The sequence below is a fragment of the Papio anubis genome, chromosome 7, assembly GCF_008728515.1.
Source record: "Papio anubis isolate 15944 chromosome 7, Panubis1.0, whole genome shotgun sequence".
NCBI lineage: Eukaryota > Metazoa > Chordata > Mammalia > Primates > Cercopithecidae > Papio > Papio anubis.
The window spans coordinates 12543301-12559719 of record NC_044982.1 but is presented as its reverse complement, the minus strand read 5'-3'; the positions used below and the strand labels follow the sequence as shown (position 1 = coordinate 12559719).

Below are 16419 nucleotides of genomic sequence, written 5' to 3'. Positions count from 1 at the left end.
GTTAATTTATCTAGGTAAAGGCAGAAAGTTAAGAGCAGCTGCTGAGCTGTAAACAGTAGTGAGTCAGCACATGGACTTTCAAAAGGGAGTTTTAGAAAAGAAAAGATGCTGACTGTCAGCTGAGAACCCCGAGAGCCCGCTTGACTCCAGGTGCTGCCGGGAGCGGGTAGGGGATGAGTCAGGCTTGGCCAGGGAGCTAAACAGGAAAGGTACATGGAAGAAGGAAGGCTGATTGTGGCCAGGTTTTAAGAGTAGTGTGGTTATATTTTGGGGTGTTTTTTGTTTGTTTTCTGTTATTGTTGTTGTTTTTGAGACTGAGTCTTGCTCTGTGACCCAGGCTAGAATGTAGTGGCGCAATCTCTGCTCCCCGCAACCTCCACCTCCCGGGTTCAAGTGATTCTCCTGCCTCAGCCTCCCAATTTGGGATTACAGGCACGTGCCACCATGCCTGGCTAATTTTTATATTTTTAGTAGAGATGGGGTTTCACCATGTTGGACAGGCTGGTCTCGAACTCCTGACCTCAGGTGATCCACCCGCCTTGGCCTCCCAAAGTGCTGGGATTATAGGTGTGAGTCACCGTACCTGGCGAGTAGTGTGTTTTAAAAGGAGAACCAGGAGGGAGCCGCTGTTTTGAGTTTCTTATCTCATAGACCTTCAGAGGAAAGAGGGCACCTCAGGTAGGGCTTGAGTGGGATTTCAGAAGGAAGAGGCTGCACTACAGAAGAGCGACAGAAATGCTGGAGTAGGGACTTGCAGTTCGGCTGGAGCAGGCGGAACCCCCCGAGTGATCTGAGAAGGTGGGCTGGGGAACCATGTGGGGCCCCAAATGCCAGGCCATGAGGTTTAGATTCCATCAAGGGCGGTGCACAGGGAGCCACACACACTCATGCCTCTCTGTTCTCTGTCTTTCCCGAAGCAAGCTAAAGTATTCCATTAATCTTCCCCAGTGCAGAGGACTAAGTGAGTGGTTCTTAGGTTTGAACACATGTCAGGAGGGCTTGTATCAATGCAGAGTGTGGACCCACCTCCAGAGCTTCCAGGTCCTAGAATCTGCAGTTTTAACAAGTCCCCAGATACAGCAGATACTGCTGGTCCTGGGGTTACATTTTGAGAACCACTGCTTTAGCATAATGGCAAATCCTACGTGCTGAAGCCGGGCACTGCTCCACCGTGATCACCAACTCCCCCTGCCTGGACTTCGGAATTCCTTCTGCATGATGGGGCTGGACCGGGCATTGCAGGAGGGCTGCCCTAACCCTGTCTCACCTCCTGGGAGGCGCTGGAGAGAGCACTGCCTTCTACGCCCAGGGTGCAGTTCTCTGGCTTGTTGGCTGTGTCTTCGAGGGCTCTATGTTGTTCCGTCCCCCGTCACCTGCCTGCTGTGCACCTGTCGTGCTTGATCTAGCTCATTTTGTCACACTCCTCGGAGAGGAGGGTGATTGGAACAGTTGCTTGGCGTGGCAATGACCTGGCCACCAATCAACATTTGCAGACAGCATCTGGGTATCTTGGGAGCTCCCAGCCTCCCCTGGGCAGGGCTGGGGCCATCAACTGGACACAGGGCATTGCGCTTAACAGCATGGCTACCTCGGGCTGCTGGTAAGTACCAGAATGCTGTTTCTCCTTTCTTGGCTTTTTACCATACAGAAAGCTCACTCCGTCCTGACCCTGCACCTTCAAAGCACTTTTCTCATAGGTTCTATATTAGCTGGAGAAAAACCTTCAAGGGCATTTGGAGAAAAAATAAAAAGCAGTAGTTCAGGTACCTTATGAAATGACATTTCATCCGACCTTCCAGCTGGACCATGGGATCCCAAGACACCAACAGTCCTGGGCTTGGACATTTTGAGACCAAGAGCTGGTTACCTGCCAATGAATCCCAGCTTTAAGAAGTTCAAGCATGAGAAAATTCTTCCCACAGACCATCCTGGAAGAATTGGATTATTGCCAAATGGCTGCTGCTGGGGAAATTGGCTCGTGGGAGGAGGGAATCAGATTGTGTTCTTTTTCAAATTGTGTCCTATCATTCTTTTGAGCAGTGGTTTTCAAACTTTAGTGTTTCACTGAAACCACATGTGAGACTTGCTAAAAATGGAGAGAACTGCGGCTTCCTCTCAGAGACTCTTTCTAGGGTGAGGCCCAGAAATCTGGATTTTAAGCAATCTCCCCAGGTGATTCCAACACAGACAGCTCTCAAATCACAGGCAGAGAAACCCTGGGCATCTGAATGTCTGTCTTCCTTTTTCTTCCTTTTCCTTCCTTTTCTTTCCTTTTCTTTCCTTCCTCTTCCTTCCTTCCTTCCCCTTCTTTTCTTCCCCTTCCTTCCCCTTCCTCCCTCCTCCCTCCTCCCTTCCTCCCTCCCTCCCTCCCTCTCTCCATTCCTCCCTCCCTTCCCCTCTCTCTCTCTTTCTCTCTCTTTCTTTTGACAGAGTCTCACTCTGTAGCCCAGGCTGGAGTGCAGTGGTGCAATCTCTCGCTCACTGCAGCTCACCTACTTTGCAGGTTCAAGGTGGTCTCTTGCCTCCCAGCCTCCTGATGTGGGATTATAAAACACCTGCTACCATGCCTGGCTAATTACTGTGTTTAGTAGAGACAGGGTTTTACCCAAATGTTGGTCGGAAGCTAGGTCTTGAATCCTGACCTCAAGTGATCTGCCCACCTCAGCCTCCCAAAGTGCTGCAGGTGTGAGCCACTGCGCCCAGTCCTGAATGTCAAGAAGAAAACTTGGTCCATATTCACCTGGTCTTCAACAGGGAAGGACTTTGAAAGCATAGAACAACAGGAGTAACACCCAAAAACAATGTGGCCACATAAAGAGTTACAAAATGTACCTGGCAGAGGTGGCTCACCAGCACTTTGGGAGGCCGAGAGACAGATGAATCATGAGGGATGGGAGGTGAGAGACCATCCTAGCTAGCCACGGGTGAAACCCGTCTCTACTAAAAAATACAAAAATTAGCTGGAAGTGGTGAACTGTCCCAGCTACTTGGGAAAACTGAGGCAGGAGAATTAGCATAAACCAGGAGGCGGAGGCTTGCAATGGAAGTGAGCTGAGATCCGGCCTGCTCTCAGCTGAGGGCAGAAACTCCGTCTCAAAAAAAAAAAAATGCGACACAGTGGCTGCCTGCAAAATCCCAGCACTTTGGGAGGCAGAGGCAGGTGGATCACCTGAGGTCAGGAGATCGAGACCAGCCAGGCCAACATGGTGAAACCTTGTCTCTACTAAAAATACAAAAAATTTAGTCAGGCGTGGTGGCAGGCACCTGTAATCCCAGCTGCTTAGAAGGTTGAGGCAGGAGAATCACTTGAACCCAGGAAGTGGAGGTTGCGGTGAGCTGAGATTGCACCACTGCACTCTAGCCTAGGTGACAGAGTGAGACCCTATCTCACAAAAAAAAAAAAAAAAAAAAAAAAAGTTACAAATACATCTACTTCAGAGCACATCAAAATATCAAAAGCCAATAAGTTGGGGGAAAACGGTGAGGAATTTGGGAAAGGATCAATGTTTTTGATATTTAAAGAGCTCTTAAAAAGTATTCAAAAAAAAGATACCAGTTGCTCATATTCAGCCAATCATGACATAAAATGGCCTATAAACATAAAAATATTTCAACCATACAATTACTGCCTGTCAAAATAATTTAAAGCTAATAGACAAATGCTTTTAAGATAGGCTTACTATAGAATTGTTTGCATAACCTCTCTGGAAAGCAATTTGATAAGAGGTCTTGAGAGGCCTAAAAAATGTTTATGTCCTTTGGCTCAGTATGGTCGGCCCTCTGTATACACAGATTCCACACCTTTGGATTTAACCAACCGCAGATCAAAAATACTCCAGATTCAACCAGCCCCAGATCAAAAATATTCAGAAAAAAATCCCATCTCTACTAAAAATACACAAAAATTTATCTGAGCATGGTGACGTGCGCCTGTAATCCCAGCTACTTGGGAGGCTGAGGCAGGAGAATCACTTTAACTTGGAAGAAGGAGGTTGCAGTGAGCCGAGATAGTGGGCAACAAGAGTGAAACTCTATCTCAAAAAAAAAAAAAAAAAAAAAAAAAAAAAAGCTGGGCGCGATGGCTCACGCCTGTAATCCCAGCACTTTGGGAGGCCTAGGAGGGCAAATCACCTGAGGTCAGGAGTTCGAGACCAGCCTGGCCAACTATGGCAAAACCCCGTCTCTACTAAAAGATACAAAAATTAGCTGGGCATGGAGGTGCACACCTGTAATCCCAGCTACTCGGGAGGCTGAGACAGAAGAATTGCTTGAACCCAGGAGGCGGAGGTTGCAGTGAGCCAAGATTGTGCCATTGCACTCCAGCCTGGACAACAGAGCAAGACTTTGTCTTTAAAAAAAAAAAAAAAAAAAAATTCAGGAAAAAAGAAAAACTTTAAAAATTAAAAATATAACAAAAATAGCACAAAATTTCAAAAATATAGCACAACAACTATAGAGCACCATCATATTAGGTATTAAAAGTAATCTAGAGATGATTTAAAGTATATGAGGGGATGTGCATACGATTCTACACCATTTTACATCAGGGACTTGAGTATCTGAGGATTTTGATATGTGTTGGGGGGTCCTGAAACCAATCCCCCACAGACACTGAGGGACCACTGAAATTCCAGCTAAGGAACTTCCGTCAGTAACACCGGGCTATTATTTGGTTGAAAGTGATAGAAAGCACAACTCAGTTTAGGAGACAAATGAAACGCATTGGCTTCTGAAACTGGAAAGCGCAGGGATTCTTGCTGGAGGCATGTTAATCAGGAGCACAGTGTCAGCAGGATCCAGTTGCTTTGTTTCTGGGTTTGATCGCCCAGGTCTTGGCTTTATTCTCAAGCTCAGTGTAAACAAGATGCTGCCAGCAACCTCAGGATTGCCAGCACCCTCTGAAGCTGAATTCAGAGAAGAGAGAACGCCTCTTCCGAGCTACTCCTTGGCCAGTCTCAGGATTCACTCTGATTGGATCACTTTGGGTCATGCGCCTCTTTTTAGACAACCATTAATTAGCCAGGACTAGGCACTGTGTCATTTCTGAACTAATCTCTGTAATGAGGGGGATTCCATACTCTGGATGGTCCGGCCTGGGTCCAATTGTTGAGCTTTAGTGAGATGGAATGTCTTGTGTGGCTAGAGGCCATTCCCCGGGAGTCAGTGATGGATGCCACATGAACTACACGGACTCAAAGTAGGTGAGGGATGGTTCCCCCAAAGGGAAATCAGGGCACTGACTCACTGATTCAGAGGGAGGTTAGACTTGGTACTGGGCAAACAGAAGCAAGAAATGCCCATGACAGGTGCCAACAAAGTTTCTGCACAAAGATGTTCATCACATTGTTATTTACAGTAGCCCCAACTGGAAAACCCTAAGTATCCTAGAAGAAGAGATTAATGAATTATGCCAAAACATGTTATGATTCTGCAGTCATTAACATATTTTCAAAACTATTTAATGTTAGAAAAATGTACAAGGTATAAAGCTAAGTGAAAACAAAAACCAAGGAGGAGTTGTAAAAAGGTAGCATAGAAATTCAATTTCGTAAAAATTATACAAATATAAGAGTAGAAGGAAATCTACTAAAACAATGTTCTAAGCAGGAGGATCAAGGCCCTTGGGGATAGCAGCAAATATTAGACCCACCTAGTATAGTAGATGAAATGCTCAGCCCCAGTAGTATAGATCCACACTCTTGCCAGGACCTCCTGGTGGAGAGAATAATCATCCCCATCTCTTGACTTGGGTTGGCTATGTGCTTTGGCCAATAAAATATCAGTGGATCATGACGCAGAGGCTTAAAACATAATTGTACAGTGCACTTACCACCTGTGAGCTCACCCATGAAGAGAACCTGCCTCAGGGAGCTCCCCTCGTTCCAGGAGGATGAGAGTCATGTGGAGCAGACATGGACCCAACCTGCAACTGGGATGCACCTAAATCAGTCAATCCTCAGCCAACCCACAGACTCATGAGTGAGAGACAAATGCTTCTTTTACCCGTAAGCCAGGGCAAGTTTGAGGTTGCTTGTTACACAGCATGATGGCAATAGCTGCCTCATACACCTGCACACCTGTTCAAATTCTGTGTCTTCTCCAACCTAAGCATCACCCCCTTGTGGGAAACCAGGCCATCCAAGGGCATGGATCCTGTGTCTCAGGAATGCTGGGATGCATAAAAGTGGAGGAGAGCTCTGCCGTGTTAATAGTGGTTATCTCCAGATTGTAGGATTTTTTTATTTTCTTCTTTATACTTTTGTGTATTTTCCAAAGTTTCTGTGATTAACATTTTTTTTTGTTTGTTTTGTTTTTTTTGAGACGGAGTCTCGCTCTGCCGCCCAGGCTAGAGTGCGGTGGCTGAATCTCAGCTCATTGCAAGCTCCGCCTCCCGGGTTTATGCCATTCTCCTGCCTCAGCCTCCCAAGTAGCTGGGACTACAGGTGCCCGCCTCGTCGCCCGGCTAGTTTTTTGTATTTTTTAGTAGAGACGGGGTTTCACCGTATTAACCAGGATGGTCACGATCTCCTGACCTCGTGATCCGCCCGTCTCGGCCTCCCAAAGTGCTGGGATTACAGGCTTGAGCCACCGCGCCCGGCCTAACATGTTTTTTATAACCAGAAAGAAACACTGTATTAAAAAATTAGAAAGCAACTCTTCTTGGCACCTCACCGATCCTCACCCTTGGTGTCCCCAAGAACAAGAGGAATTGTCAAATCCTTCACCCACATAACTGTCTTCAAGTCTCTGGAGAAAGGTACTTGGCCCTCCACGTATTGGGTTTTCTCAAAGTTCATTAACTGTGGTTCTTGTATGAGCACCTACGCCTGACACTGCCACCACTGGCTCCTGCTCTCTCAAGGGGTCCCCTTTGGTCTCTAACCTTAAATCCCAGCCTGAGTCCTATTCTCCAGGTAAGGAGTCTGACCAGACAGGGATTACAGGAAATATCTTGGAGAGGCTTCCCTGCCATGGCCTCAGCTGAAAAGGTGCTGGGCATTCCAGCCCCACTCCCACCCCCTTCCCTGGGGGCCAGATGCCTGGCCCAGTCCTGCTCTTGGCTCAGGAGCAGCCAGGCCACTTGGGAGGCCTGTGCTCCAAGGTTGTAAGTGCCAGTCTGGCCAAAGGCACTCCATTGGAACGTCTCAAACATCTTCAAACCCGTGGGTTCCCCCATTTCCCTTGACTGGAGTCTTCAGGAGATGCTGGTACTGTTACTGTGCCCTTTGCTGCCAGAACTTGCTCACTTCTCGCTGGCAGCTGCTGCACTTTCTGTAGGACTCAGTCATGCATGGGACGCTGAATTCCAAGAGAGGGAGCCTCAGGTCCTCACCTGCTCTCCAGCACCCTGAACAGTGCACACCCTGAGGGCAGTAGCCGTGTGTCCTTTGTCTCCAACTCCCTGTGCCTAGCGGGGGGCTGGCACAAAGGTGGTGTTCGGTGTTGAAGGAACAGGTGTGTGTGTGCATGAACAAGGGAGTTAGGTTCTTCACGGGGTACCAGAATGCTGCTTACTGGTCACCGTGCGTCCCTGAGTTGTCCCCGCATTCTGTGAGCCAGAAAGTTTTCCCTAATCCCCTTTTATAGGAAGAAACTGCAGCTCGGTGTGAAAATGTGCCTTGTCTGAGGTTACACGGACAGTGGTTGAGCCTGGACATGAATTCAAGTGCATTGGGCTCCAAATCGAACCACCGTCACTGTCACAGGACAGTTCAGTAGTAAAGGAACTATAAGAACAAGAGCTAACATGTGGGATGCTTGCTGGATGCTAAGCTCGTTATAGCTCAGGCAGCTTTCGTAACAACCCTGCAGGAGTGTTTATCCCATTGTACAGAGGAGGCTCAGACAGGTTAAGGCTTTCCCAAGGTCACACAACCACCATGTCTGTCTTTTTTCAGAGTTAGAGCTCTCGGCCACTAGAGGCTGAAGGGAGCATGACAGTGAATCGTGATCTAGAGGCAGTTTGGATGGCTCAAGCGCAAATGGAAGACAGCTCACAGACCGAATCAACGGAGGAGTGTTTTATTGCGTATCCCTGCCCAGGTCTGGTCTGAGGACCCACACCGTGGGCATCCCCTGAGAGCTTGTGAGAAAGGCCGAATCTGCATTCAAGCGAGGTCCCCGGGCGATCCGTGTGCGCAGTAAGGGTTGCACGCACTGCTCTGATTTGCTCTGAGGTGGGTCTGAGTCTAGCATTGCCCTTCAGGGAGAAAGTGACTCTTGTGGACAACTGGCATCATCCAGGGCTTCTGCTGCAGGGGCTGTGACCTACGAGACATGAGGCCCCTGACCAGCCAACTTTCAACCCCCAGCTTGCACTGGTGTGGACACACACTCAAGCTGAAGGACACATGGCAGGATAAGCCCCAGTCCTGAGTGTGCTTTTGTGGAGGTTCCTTCTGCCCTGATGGTCATTTTCCCATCCCTCTCTTCCCTGGCCACTTCCTGTCTCACCTCCTCCATGAAGCCTTGCCAGTTGCCCCTGCCCCAGGCAGAGAGCAGAGCTCTCCCTCGGCTTCCAGCCTCTCCCACAGGCTCCTGAGAGCACCTGCCTTGTTACAGTCATCACTTAGTTGTTTACACTCTTCTCTCCCCCACTGGAAGGAGAAGTTCTCAAGAGGAAAAGCTTTGTCTTAACCACATACCCAGAACCCAGTGTGAAGCCCAGTCCAGAACAGGCCCTCGGTAAATCTGTGTTGGACATCCTCATGTCCTCAGAACAAATTATGAACGAATGAAATTCTCAAGCATAGGAGTGAATCTCTAAGTGAACATTTTAAGGAAGGTGTAGAAGTCAAAAGTGAGGGATATTTAAGGGGGGCAGAAGAATATTAGCTACACCTTGGTCTTCGGGATCAACTGTGTCCTGTGCATAGGGCACCACCCCACCTCCCAGGATGAGCTGCCTCTCCAGCACCCCTCGGTGGAGCCCTGCAAAGCCGGCCAAGTGCCCATGAGTTTTCTAGGGGAATTACTGGGGAAAGAGTTCCCTCGCCCAGCCTCCACAGCATCATCAACCACAAGATTTCTGTCACCGGTCACCCTGGGCTGCTGCCAAGGAATATGGAGGGAGAAGACTCATGAGCCGAGCCGAGGATGGCGTCTGTCTCCTGGGAGCCAGTAGGACTCATCCTGGGCTGAGTGCAGCCAAACAGGCCCATGGGGCCCTCAGACCCCCTGGCCCTAGTGACCTTTAACATGGAATTGGGATGGGAAGGGCTAGAAAAACAGGATGGGCACCCTGGGGTGGTGTGTTTGTGTGTGTGTGCGTGTATTTAAATTACTGTCTGTTCCTAGATTATTCACAGTGGCTGGATAGATTATAACCAACTCTAGAGAATGGATTTGGGAAGCTTTGACTAAAAATAAGATCTCATGGTAGCTATAAAATTGGCTGATGAGGGGGTGAGGTTGAGAGCTCTCTAACTTTCTTTTCTTTCACATAGAGCAGTGTAGCACATCATTGAAAGGATTTCAAGGCTGGGCACAGTGGCTCACGCCTGTAATCCCAGCACTTTGGCAGGCCGAGGCGGGCGGGTCACAAGGTCAGGAGATCGAGACCATCCTGGCTAACACGGTGAAACCCCATCTCTACTTTAAAAAAATACAAAAAATGAGCCGGGCGTGGTGGCGGGCGCCTGTCGTCCCAACTACTTGGGAGGCTGAGGTAGGAGAATGGCGTGAATCTGGGAGGCGGAGCTTGCAGTGAGCCGAGATCACGCCACCGCACTCCAGCCTGGGTGACAGAGCGAGACTCCGTCTCAAAAAAAAAATAAAAAAGATTTCAAAAAGTTGATATAAGACCTCTAACCATTTAAATTTTACTGTCACATCCTGCACTGGATATGGTTTGGGGAGTCCTCCATAATTATTCATTTCTGCGTGATTGATTTCAGTTTTTCTATTTCCTGTGAGCACCCATAAGAAATTATTTCAGGCAAGATGCTGCTACCTAGAAGATGAACAAACTTTAATTTTCTTCCAGTGAATGCTATAAAGCTAAGAATTGTGAGAGTTGAAAATCCAGTTTGAGAGGAAAGGCCGGTGTTTTCAAGGGCAACCATCACCCATGCCCGGGCTCAGAGGGAGACACTAATTAGTTCAAGGTCACACAGCAAACAGGCAGCAGAACCCAAGTCTGGCTGACCTTAAGGCTGGGATGCTTTTCCTGATCAAAGCTTCTCAAACTTTCCCCCAACATTCCTAAGGGCAAAGGAGAGCGAACTTGGACCTGCAGGGCACTGGCGCAGAGGCCGGAGGGGAAGCACAGGATTTCCTTGCAGTTTCACGTTGTCCCTGTAACAATCTCACAGTAAAATAAATTATCCAGGAAGCTGCACTTCAAGTCCCACCTGGCAGAGCTCGGAGACCTGGGACCTCTGTGGAGTAGCTGCCCTCACCCCACACAAGCCTCCACTATCTGTAAACACAGGCTCCTGTAAGTTTTCACCAACCACTCCAAGCCCAAGTTTTTCTGAGCTTTGCTCTCCAGGGGCCTGGAGCATTTCTAGAAATCACAAAGCCTCGAACTTTTCCATTTTTTGTGTTCTGGGAGATGTTATTTGGGGAATTCCCTCAGGCACTGCGCTCTGCTCCGTCTAATGGAGGCTGAGCTGCACTGGTGTCCGGTTGCCCCATCCAGCCAGCCAGGCGGGCCCCCTCTCTCCTGCAGCTCCACATCCAGCCCACCACCAAGCCCTGTCCATGTCCCCTCCTGCTCTTGGACACTTTTCCACTTTTCCCCATCTCTGTGCCCTACCTGGACCTGGCCACGCCCATCTCTGGCCTGGACCACTACAGCAGCCTCTTTCCTGGTTTTCTGCTTCCACTCTTGCCCTCTCAAACCCAGTCTCCTCACAGCAACCCCAGCAATCCCTCAAAGAAACAAATTTGGTCATGCCCACCCTCCCTCCTGCCCCTTCCATGGCTCCCTATTGCCCACATGTCAACCCATTTTCCAATGCCTACAAAGCCTGCATGGCCCTGGCCACCTCTCCAGCCTGATACGAAGCACTCCTTTATTCCTGTGCTCCAGCCAGGCTGGCCCCTCCCAGTTGCTAGAATTCACCAGGCTTGTTTTCAGGAGGTTCACTGATGCTGTCCTAACTAACTGCAGTGTTGTCCCTTTAGCCCTTGCCTACTCCCACTCATTTATTCAGGGCATTTTTTCCTGAGTACCTGCTACGTGCCTGGCACTGTGCTAGGCACCCAGTGTACTGTGGTGACCTAGTTCTTGCCCTCTTGGAGCTTATTATCTAACAGGTAGACAGATGCACGGGAATAATCATGAACTGTGAGAAATGCTAGGATGGGAAATAGCAAAGTGCTAAGGAAGAGACTATCAGGGTGGGGACAGGGAAGAGGACAAATGAAGCCTCTTCCAACTCATCCTTAGACCTCAGCTCAAAACTTACCTCCTCTGAGAAGCTTCCCCTCCCCGCTAGACAGGCCAGGCCCTTGCTCATCTGCTCTACAGCTCCCTGCTCTCTTCTTCCCCAGCACTTGCCATAATTTGCAATTAGACATTGATTTGTGCAGCTAGAGCAGTGGGGAGGAATGTGCTGTAGAATATCTACTCCGCCTCCAGTGGGAGCTTGGGGAGGTGTCCCCAAGGCTGTGTTCATCCACACAATCACCTAGAGATGTGTCATTAACCCGTGCCATAGAGGAACCGACTGAGTCTGGGAATAAGAGAGGCTGTGTTAGTCATCTAATGAGGCCTAACAAATTATCCCAAAGCTTAGCAGAACAATGACCATTTATTATCTTATTCCTATGGGCCAGGGATCTGGTCATGGCTGAGAAGGGTCCTTTGGCTCTGGGTCTTTCCAGAGGCTTTGCTCAAACTGTTAGCCAGGGCTGCAGTCTCACCTGAAGGCTCGACCAGGGACAATCAGCTCCCAAGCTCACTCACACAGCCATTGGCAGATGAGGTTCCTCCCTGGCTGTTTGAAGGCCTCAGTTCTTTGCCAACTGTTGGTGGGGGGTCTCCCTCGGCTCCTGGCCCTGTGAATCTTTCCATGGAGCAGCTCCTAACAATTGAGGGACTGAGGGTGAGCCAGCAAGCTGGAAGCCACAGGCTTTGGGAGTCCTAATCTCAGAAATGGCTGCCCATCACTTTGCTGTGCTGTATTGGTTAGAAGCAAGCCACCAGGTCCAGCCCACACTCAAAGGAAGAGATTACCCAAGGGCTTGAACACAGGAGATAGAGGGGGCGGGTAGTCCCTGGGAACCATTTAGAGGCTACTGACCACAGAAGTCACATAACCTTCCCAAGGGCTCGTCGCTAGAATGTGTTCCAGCTGCCTTTGGGAGCTGGGCTTTCTGTGCCTACCACAGGGAGCGAGGACAGGGCAGGAACAGGCCGCTTTCTCCAAGTCTGGGGACCTCCTACTACTGGCCTTGGCCTTTCTGAAAACCACAGCAAATGCACCTTCTCCCATAGAAACTAGAGATGGTTTCCTGCCCAGCCCAGGAGGCTGGATGGGTTACAAGCATTTGCCATGTGAGCTGAGAAATGCTAGTTTTCAAACCCCAGGCCCTGGGGAAACCCACAAAGGGGTGATTGGCTGGAAAACGGGCCCATCTATTACCCTCCTGGGGCTGTGTGTAAACTGAAGAGGGGGTTATGCCATGGTCCTAACCCGGCCTTATAAAATGACTTCTCCTCCCGATTTTCTTGCCTCACACTTGAAAAGCCATTCATGCCTCCTCTGGGACCCTTTCTGCGGGTTCAAGAAATCCCACAGTTCTTATGTTTCTCCTCTCAAAAACAAACTCACTGTATATCCTGTATCCCTGGGCTAGTGGAAAATTAACTCTCAGTTATTTGGGGGAACTCCCTCCCCATCTTCACCCCCAACCCCATTGGGGTGGCATGGTCTGGGGCAACTTAGTGCAGAACAATTGGGGGTTATTTCCCCAGGAGGATATAAGCTGAGTGACAGCAGGGACTTCCGTCAGTTTCATGCAGTGATGTGCAGTGGGTGCCTGGCACATAGTTGATATCCAGTAACTCTTTGTGGAATGTTGAATGAATGCCTTTTGCCTTGTTGCTACACCCCTTACCCAAAACGTGCTTCTAAGGGAAGGACAAAGGAGTCCCCGCCAGGCCAGGGACCCGAGTTCCTTTACTCAATACAGGCTTGTCCTCGCAGGATCCAACAAGTGGCTTGTGAGTGAGGAGTCACCGTACTGCACTACGAGTCTCCTCTGTCCTAGAACACCTGCTTCTGCCCTTCCTGGGTTCCAGAAACTTCTCCCTACTCAGCTGGATCCACCTCCCCATTCCCTAATCTCCCCAATCCACTGTTCTTCCTAGAATGATCCTCTTTTCTCAAAAACAAAAGCCTCTTTCTCACCTTTGCCCTTGGGGGTGGGAGCCAGGACAGCCATTGGCTCCAGGGCCAGCCCCCAGCTCTGCTCCCTGGGACTGAGGCACGGGAGGAGTGAGCGGAGGGCTAGTTCTAGCTCTTCTTCTTTCTGATCTTTCCCAGCAGTGAAACAACACCTGAATTTGTATCTCAACAAGTTTTCCAGATCAAGGCTGCAGGAGGAGAATGTTGACACACCCAGCAGAGGAAATTCAAAGTCTGAGTCAAGCCTGCGCTCTGCTTGGAGGTGAAGCGCTTTACATCCTGGGGGCCTGGCCTTCCTACCAAGCACCCTGCCCGCAGCTGGCGGGGTGGGGAAGGCGTTGTCAAGTGAATAAAACCGCACAATGTAACCAGCATCAGGAAAATGGCCGCTCTTGCCAGCATGGTGTGGCTGCCTGAAACCCCTCCGTCATAGCTCCATTCCATTGATCTAGGAGAATGGTAGACAACCCCCTTTTCAGGCACCCAGACACCATCCTTGGTGGGGCTCCTCCCTGTCACACGCAAATCTATACCAGCTAACAGAAGCCGCGAGTCTCAGGCCTCATGGTGACCTAGTCCCCTGTAGGCTTAGTCACGCCAGGAGGAAGGCGACTCAGGCCCGAAAAGCCACCAGGCAAAGCCCACATTTATTAAGCACTTACTGAATGTCAAGTACAATGTTAGTGCTTTTCACGATCATCTCATGTAATCTTTGAGATAGGAATGAACACTCCCACTTTACAGTCGAGGAAACCAAGGCCCAGAGGGGTGTGACTTGCTCAAGGAGTAATGTCATGGGAAGGGTGACATAAGCATACTTGACTCCGCTGCCCACACTCATAATTACTATGGCCTACCGCTCCCTCCAAATCCCAATAGCAAAGGATCAGCACTAAAGGAGGACAGACATACTGGGGAGATTCAAAGAGATTCATGACCATCCGGGCAATCCGGGAAGGCTTCATGGACCAGGACCCAGGATTTGAAGGACAGGTGATATCTGACAAGTGGACATTCCAGGAGGAGCAAAGGTGTGTAGAGGTGCAAAAGCACGAGGAAGTTTCCCGGCCCTCAAAGCCAACCCTGTAAACTCATGTATTATTGGACAAGTGGGGAAGTCAGGGAGAGAAGGTGAGAAAGGTGGGCTAGGGCCATATTACAGAGAATGGGATGATGTCAACCTGGGAGAGCTCTCTGGGTCTGACCAGGCTGAGAAGGGCCAGACCATGAGTGGCACGGGCAGCAGAACCCAGCCCCCAAATCTGGGGTATCCAGCACTCAGGTATGCAGGTCCTTTGCTGGAAGACAGGACACCCAAAGCCTCCTGCTTCTCTGGACTTGTGACGCCACAGCCGCCATTCCCAATCCCTCAACCCAGACACCTGGACAACAGGGAGAAGGGGTGCAGGAAGAAGGGAGCAAATTCATTCCAGACAGAACACATGGATCCCCTGCCATGGGCAGCCCCTAAAGATGCCGTCCACATTTTCAATGCGGACCCAGCTTGAAAACCCACTGAACCCTTCTGCAACTTTTTACTCTTCTTACCAGGATTTAGAGAGCTTACAAAGAATCCTGATTAGTTAGACTAAGGAAATTACATTTTCCATGCTAATTGAGCTAAATTTGAGGAAATACTTTGTTATGCATACATTGAGATTCTTGTAATTCTTGTAAGATTGTGTGTGTGTGTATGTGTGTGTTTAAAGCCTTCATTACTACAAATACTAAAACAAAACAAAACATTTTTAACCACCCAGATTGTCCAACCCTCTCACTGAGTGAGGAACCAGAAGACCAGAGAGGGTCTGGGCGTTGCCTGGGGTCACACAGCAATGAGTGGCAGAGCCTAGGGGCCCAGACTTCCTCATAGACTCCAGCCCAGTGCTCCTTCCACACTTCCATGCTGGCTGGGGAACTGCTGGGGCCCGAGGAAGGGTGGAGAGTGGGCCCAGAGCAGCCCAACTTGAGGGCTCATCAAAACCTTGGCTGAGGAGACTCTTCACCCATGTCCCTCACCCAGATACCATGGAACCTGGCTCAGTCATTCCTCCGCAGAGGGAAGCTAACATGCCTTGGAATGAGCACTGGCTGGGGAGTCAGAAGTCCGGGGATCCAGCCCAGCCAGGCCACTTCTTAGGTCAGCAGCACTGGGCTGCTCCTGTCACCTCTCTGGCTTTCTTGGCTGTAAAAAACAAAGAGGAGAAACCCCCTGAAAACAAACGGGGGTCAGGGGTGGGGGTAGGTAACACAGCCCCTGTAGTCACGTGCAGAGTGAATGGGAAACCAGCTCTGGAGTCACACTGCCTGGGACTGAATCCCACTTGAGTGCTATGTGACTTAGGCAAGGAACTTAAACTCTCTGTAATGTTTCCTCATCTGTGAAATAGGGATAATAATAACAGGACCTACCCCCATAAACCAGTTGTGAGGAAATTAAGCAAGATACTTCTGTATATGTGGAGGGTTCAGGATAGCACCTGATACATAGTAGGTGTTCTGCATAACTGTATAAATAACTGTAAAAAGTTAGATGCTATTGTTACTGCTCCTTGAGCCTCCATTGACCCCACACTCCCCACCCAGGACATGATACATGCTTGGAAGACTCAGATGTCTGTATGCCCAGAGCCTAGCCTCGTGTGCCTGGGACTTACAGAGTAAGAGTTGTGGCGGGGGGGAGGGGCGGGGCAGCAGCAGGAAGGGGAATTGCTCAATACACGCTCCTGGAAATATTAATATTGTGAAGTGGATGCATGCAATGCACTGAGCCCCCCTCCCCTACAAACTCTCCCTACCACACCCAAAGCAGCTCCTCCAGGACTCAAGGGCTGGTGAATGAATCTTTGAATGATAAATATTCCTATTTTGATGTCCATTAATAATGAGCTTGTAGGCAAGATGAGTCATCTAGACATGGTTCACCGGTATCCCTACAATTCCAGAGCCACAGAGTCAACGATCCTGGACATTCATTCATTCAACAAACATTAACTGGGTGCGTGGCAACCTACTGATTCATGAGTTAGAAGAGGGTAAAATATTATGTAGAAGCCATACT

At 49.4% G+C, this 16419-nt stretch overlaps 1 long non-coding RNA gene across 1 annotated transcript; it reads left to right on the top strand.

The window, feature by feature from the left end:
• Nucleotides 1-486: 486 nt before the first annotated feature.
• Nucleotides 487-2014, top strand: LOC103886454. Its single transcript, XR_002522970.2, has 2 exons — nt 487-1600; nt 1698-2014. It is a non-coding gene; the product is annotated as an uncharacterized LOC103886454 (long non-coding RNA).
• Nucleotides 2015-16419: the final 14405 nt, after the last annotated feature.